The sequence below is a fragment of the Lycium ferocissimum genome, unplaced genomic scaffold (assembly GCF_029784015.1).
Source record: "Lycium ferocissimum isolate CSIRO_LF1 unplaced genomic scaffold, AGI_CSIRO_Lferr_CH_V1 ctg4669, whole genome shotgun sequence".
Classification (NCBI taxonomy): Eukaryota; Viridiplantae; Streptophyta; class Magnoliopsida; order Solanales; family Solanaceae; genus Lycium; species Lycium ferocissimum.
Window position 1 is genome coordinate 1 of NW_026725736.1, and position 6775 is coordinate 6775.

Sequence of the window (6775 nt, forward strand, 5' to 3'; positions counted from 1 at the left end):
CACCGTTCATGCTAGTAGTGTATGACTATAGATAACAAGTGTATACGAGTGTCCAGCTCGGGCACTAGTCATGGCCTACGGGGTTGGGTCGTGACAAGGCGTCACAGTTTTGGAATTGGGGTGGATTGGAGTAGTGTTTGAGGGATCTTTCGTAAGTGAGATATTGGCAATTGTATATGTGTACTGGAAAGTGTGCGACACTCTGTGCATGACTAGGTTAGCGGGTGAATGTATTCCGGCAATCAACGTGACGGCATATGGAAGGTGTTAATCGGACACGATAATGAAGTTCGATTGAAAAGAAAATAACTGGTACAAATGTTTTAAGCAGGCTGATGTTGTTTTCACGACAAGTTAAGCTTAGGAAATGTTGATACAATAATACATGGAAACAGGAAGAAAAATGAAAGGGTTAACGGCACGGGAATTAAAATGTCAGCACAAAAGTGTTGCTTGACTGAGATTAGCGGACATGGATATAGAACTAAAGTATGATTAAGTAATGATAAGTACACCCCAAAAGGGGGGAAGTGGGTATGAGAAATACAACTGTTGAATAGAGACAATCGATACTACAGGATGTTGGGTACGGATACTCGAGCCACAAGTAAGGTTCCTTGCCGAGACGAGTTCATAAGATGTAAAGCCATCGGTAAATGAGATTGCATACTATGGCAATGAAGGAAACCCCCGAGATATTTATCCGACTTTATAAGACTAGTTGAACATTCGAGGACGAATGTTCTAAAGGGGGGAAGGATGTTATATCCCGTATTTCGTACATCGGGATAATCCGAGTCAACTTTGATAAGTTAAGGACAAGACTATTTGAGTGAGAAGTCGAGACTTTGTGTGTTTTAGAAGTGTAAGTGTGTATGTTATGGTGGCATGGAATATTAAAGAAATTTGGGACTAAAACAAAAAAAAAAAATTCATGAAATAAAAGGAGGTGGCCGGCCATGTGAGTGTGGGGCCAGGCCACATGGAAGCAAAATATATTGGACTAAGTCATCATATTTCTCAATTCACTATCTAGAAATTTCAAGAAAAAATTTGGAGGAGAAGAGCAAGCCATATTCGGCCAAGCTCCAAGAAAACAAGACCAAGATTTGGCCATTCAAAAAATTGTTTCTTCATGCAAACTTACTAATTGGAGGTGCTAATTAACGTGGAAGTGTTATTGGGGGCGATAGATTCGTTTTTCATCATTCACCAACTTGAGCAAGTTGTAAAGTTGAAGAAGAAAGGTGAGTTTCAATCTTGTTTTATGTGTTATGCATGGTTTATATGTGTTGTAGTATGTTAAAAAGGAAGAAAATCATGATAGAAACCAAGTTGGAGTTGAAGTCGTGTAGGTGGGTTTTAGTGCACATGTATGTTGTTTTGGAAGTAATGTATTAATGTTAATTAGCATGTTTTGATGGTTGTAGAGTGAAGAAAAGGATGAAAATCATTTGTGGGTGGAAGTAGTGTTAGGAGATAGGTCCCCTTAGGGTAGTTGTGAATTAACAAATCGTCGTTAGCGTTTTAGTCGTTGTCGTTATGGATTTTTTGATGAGAAATGCAAGTTGAATGACTTAGAATAATGTTATGTTGATTATGAGATGATTTGGAAGTTTATGCGAATTTTATGTAATTTTTACATTTACGAATATTGCATTGTTAGTGTATGGCTTAATGGTATAAATCATGAATTGGAAGATAAGAATGTGTTTGGTGTTGTTTTCGGGTTTGGAGACAAATTCGGGTGAGTTGGAGTATAGTTTGAGTTGTTTGGAGAATTGTGCGAATTGCTGAAAATGTTCTTGAATATTGTTTGGATGGCTTTGGATTAGTAATCGAGTGTGTAAACATTGATATTAGTTTGATCATGTAAGCGTTAAAGAAAGTATATTATGAGTGTTGTTGAATGTTGTTGGAATATTATGAATGTTGTCGAAGTTATGTAGAAAGAACCATTAATGTTAGAATACACTTTTGAATTGACTGTTGATGTTGTAGCTTGGTTGTTGGTTTGGTTGTTGCTGAAATTAATGAAATCAAATCTCGGGGTTGGTGTATTTAGGGGAAGTCTTTGGGAAATTTCGGTGAATTTAATGTCCATTTGAAATGGAATGCCTAAAGGCTTATGGCTAATGTTAATATATTTGGCGTTATGTAGATCTTGGCGTATCCGAGAGTCGAGGCTTGACTCAGCTTGCGAGCGGACAAGGTATGTGCGGCGTCAGCTTTCTTTCCTTTTGGCATGTCTTAGTGCTATTAGGCTATGACCCGCGTCTCGGGTTATTCCGTTCTAAATCCGAGCTTGAAACGTACTTGTTTGATCCTAAAGATATATTCTTTAATGTGTTCAATGTAAGGTTATTAAGCTTTCAAATAAATGAGTTTTCAAAGACTTATGAAAATTTTGACTACAAGGAGGTCCCGAACTTCAAACGTCCGTAACTTTGGCATACGAGCTCGGAACGCCCCAAAACATAATATGTAAGTTCATAAGGCCTAACTCTCCCCTAACCCTCGTAGTCGGGCTCGGACGGGGTCGGCACCCGTCCGTGGGGCCCCAGCTCTTTATGATTTCCCACAATGACCTGTAAGAAACATTTAGGATTATTTTCACCTTGATCTCCGGAGCATGGATTCCCTACTTATTTAGTAAGTTTAGAAGTATGATTTGTATGCATTTTAAATACGGATTGTTACGCCTATGACTTCGATATGTAATTGTGATTTCCAAAGTTGGTTGATATGTCCCCGAAAGGCATTCAAAAGGAAGTTTGATTAGACTATGACCCTAATCTGTAAATAACAGTTTGTTTGATTAATTTACTAAATTTTGGTAAATGTTTATGCTGCATATGATTTATGAGATTTGTACATTATACATGATTCCTACGATTCTGCTCGTGCATACTATTGTTACCTCCTTCGCCGAGTCCGGGCCGGTTATGTTCGTGGCACAATTTGAAGTATGATGAGATTAAATGATGAGCGCTGAAATATGATCCGATTCTCGATATATACAATGATATGAGGTATGATGAGTTCGAAATATGACATGGTTCGAGATGCGATATGAATCTGCATTATGATGCGATTTGGAGAGACGTTCGGAGAATATACAAAACTTCCGAAGTATGATGAGTTGTGGCGCCCAAGGCGGGAGGGGCGACCACGTTCCGTCCGCCGGTCCTATCATGGACCATATATGACATATGTTTTTGATATTCATGATTTATGTTTATAAAGTAAGCATCTTGACATTCGATCATTATATTTATTTTCTGAATTTCATATATGACTTCCGGTAAGTGATATGCATATAATGTATATGTGATGACACGGTTTGGCTTATTGACATATGGTTATGCGGGACAAACGGTTAAAAAGGTTAATTATGCTTTTCCAGTTTCTATGTTTATTTCCTTAACCCTTATTCCGGTTTGATTCTGTTTATGTATTTCCTGCCTTACATACTCAGTACATATAAAGATCGACCCCCTTTCTTCGGGGGCTGCGTTTCATGCCGCGCAGGTACAGGTACTCGTTTGAGTGAGCCGCCAGCCTAGGGTCCCTGCTCAGCTATCTTGAAGAGCTCCCTTATCCGGAGCCCAGATTTTGGTACAGTCCTTGTTATATTCGTGTATATTTGTTCAGGGTACGGCGGGGCCCTGTCCCGTCATATGGCTTTGTTACTCTTTGTAGAGGTCTGTAGACATGTCTGTGGGTGTGGCTATATCTGTACAGCTATATGCACGTATTGTGTGTTTGGGCGGTTTATTCACCGCGGCAGCCTTGTCGGCTCGCCTATATATGTGTATATGGATATGTTGGCCCTGTGTGGCCTTTGTTGGTATTTTCTGTGTGCAGGAAAATTCTGGTTAGTAAGAAAAACAGAGGAGAAACTCTGCCCAATTTTTTTTGTATTTGAGTTACTATTTTTGACTTTTGGTACGTACGGGTGCCCAGTTCGGGCGCTAGTCACGGCCTACGGGGTTGGGTCGTGACATATTGGAAAAAGGTTAAGGGCAAAATTGGAATTTCAAAAAATGATTTCATGAATTATCCAATAAATGGACTAAGTAATTGGGCTAAGAAAAAAAAAAAGGCCCAAGCCACAAGTGTGGCCGGCCATGGAAAAAAAATGGGCTATAGCCCATATAAGGGCTAATTTGATAATAAAAGAAGAAAGGGGGCCATGTCACATTTAGATTCTTCAAGAATTTTCGAGAGAAATAAGAGAAGGAGAAAACAAAAAAAAGAAGGAGAAAGACTCCCTCCATTCGGCCATCACCATGAAACATTAGGCCATGGAAATCTTGCTCTAAAAATTATTCTCTTGACGTAATTCCACTAATTCAAGGGACCTCTACAACATGGTATAACTTTTAGAAGAAGAGAATCACTCTTTGTTGAAAAATCATCACTTTAGCCAAGTTGGGAAGTTGTGAAGGAAGGTATGATTTCATTCTCTTTTATGGGTTATGAAGACTTGGTTTATGTTGTGAAATGTAGAAATGAGTAGAAATCATGAGAACATGGAAGTTGCATGATGGTTGTGTGAAGTAGTATGTAGCCGTGCATGTGCATGTGTTGTGAAGGCAAAAATAAGTTGATTTTATGTGGTATTCTAATTGTAGTCATTGTGATTCTACATTGATAATGGAAGTTTAATGATTTTGATGGAAGTTGGCATTATGGAGGTGGCCGTGTGTATGTGTGTGTGGTGTAGGGAAAAATATGAACTAATTTCCATATAGTAAATTAGTTGTTATTAGCATGTATTCTACAATGCAAATGAAAATATGATGAATTTAGTAAAGTTGTGAATTGTTGGAAAGTTGTTTAAGGGTTAATGAGACTTGAATGTAGACTTTTGCATTGATGGAAAATGGTATGACTAGTGTATGAAACGTCAATGTAAGTTATGAATTTGGAAGGAAGAAAATGTGTGAAGATCGTTTAGTGGAAGTTGGGAAGTTTCGGGTAAGTGTAGGGTTTGGTAGAAGTTGTTCGAAAATTATGTAGCTTGTGGGAAATGCCCTTGATTATGTTTAAATGGTCGTAAATTAGTAAACAAATATATAAGTGTTGATATTGGGTTGAACGTGCATAGTTGGATTGAAAGTTAAGGTGATGTGTAGAAAGAAAGATTTTTATGTTAGAATGTATTTTAATTGCTTATTGATGTTGTTGGTGTTGTTCTTGGTATGGTGGCTGGTATTCTGAGCCGAGTTGTAATCTCGGGGTGGCGAATTTACAGGGGAGATGCTGCCCAAATTTTTATAGACAATTAGTGAGTTAAAGATTTGAATGCTAAAAGCCTTACAATTGTCAATTGGTAAACGTGACCATTTGTAGGTTTTGGACGAAACGGGACTTGAAGTTTGGCAAGCGTAAAAGGCAAACAAAGTATGTAAAGCTCCCCCATTCCTTCTCTTGGCATGTCTTAGATGTACTAGGTTTGAATTTGGACCTCGGGGACAACTCTACTCCTCGGAATTCACGTCCAAAACCCCCTTTTTCATTCAGTAGAATTGAAGTAATTATGTTGCGATTGTTTCAACAAGTCATCCAAGTGTCTAGAATTTGTACATATGAAATCCGATTATCTTATACCTCTCATAAATGACATCATAAGGTTTAATACGCACTGTTTGGGTACGCTACCTTACTTGACCCGAGGCGGACCCACTATTTCCGAACTTTGTGTTGATATTCCGTTTGATTTTCTCTAAAATGAAAACTAAGGAAAACTTTTAATTACCTTTCTAATTTCTAAAGAATAACTGTTAAAATTATTGTATCGAGTCTTATGAGCTACTTTGGAATTTGAAACGACACGAACCATTCTGATATCCGAAAGACTTATGTTTTGATTATTGTCAAATGTCCGCTATAAGGTCTGCCATTTGAGTTACGCTATCGAGTTTCTGTATATGTTTTATCTTTTGATATGCACAAATGGCCCCTGAAGTCCTATTTTGATAAGAATCCTCCGCGGCCTTCAAAAGGTATGTGTTATGCCTCGTTCGGCCCCTTTTTCATGGTATGTCGTTTGATTATTCCGTCCGATCTCTCGTATATGTTGTACATTTTATGTTGCATTTAGTTTCTCACTACTCCACTCGTGGATGCCTCAATGCTTCCTTCACCGAGCTCGGGCCGGGATATGTTATCAAGCGTTTTCACCGCATTGTTCGCCGTGCCTCGTGTGTGAGGGCGGTATATATGTACATGGGTTGTGGAGTATGCTGTGCCATGTACACTTTAATATGATATGATATGATATGGCCATCTGATATGCTATGATATGTGCACATTCTGATATGTTCCGATATGTTGTGGCGCCAGTGTCGGGGGCGACCACTGCATTTTACCGAGTCCCATAATGGGGCCGGTTATGGCATATTCTCTGTCGTGCATTTGCCTATGCTTTATGAGTAAGCATTTCTGATACTCCGGCCATTGCATTTATGTTCTGTATCCTCTGTTCAGTTATGATTCTGTTTATCGTATTTTATGCTTTACATACTCAAGTACATATTCCGTACCGACCCCTCGTTCTTCGGGGGTCGCGTTTCATGCCGCGCAGTACACTGCATGACTAGAAGACAAGATAGAAGATGTTCCGGCGGCATTGGCAAGCCTTTTGCTCCTGAGGCCGCCGAGTCAAAGTGTGTATGCTATATGTTACGGTTATCTCAGTTAGAGACTTTGCAGCATTCCATGTATTTTAGTCGTGGGTTCGAATAATGTCAGCTTTTGTATCCGGCTC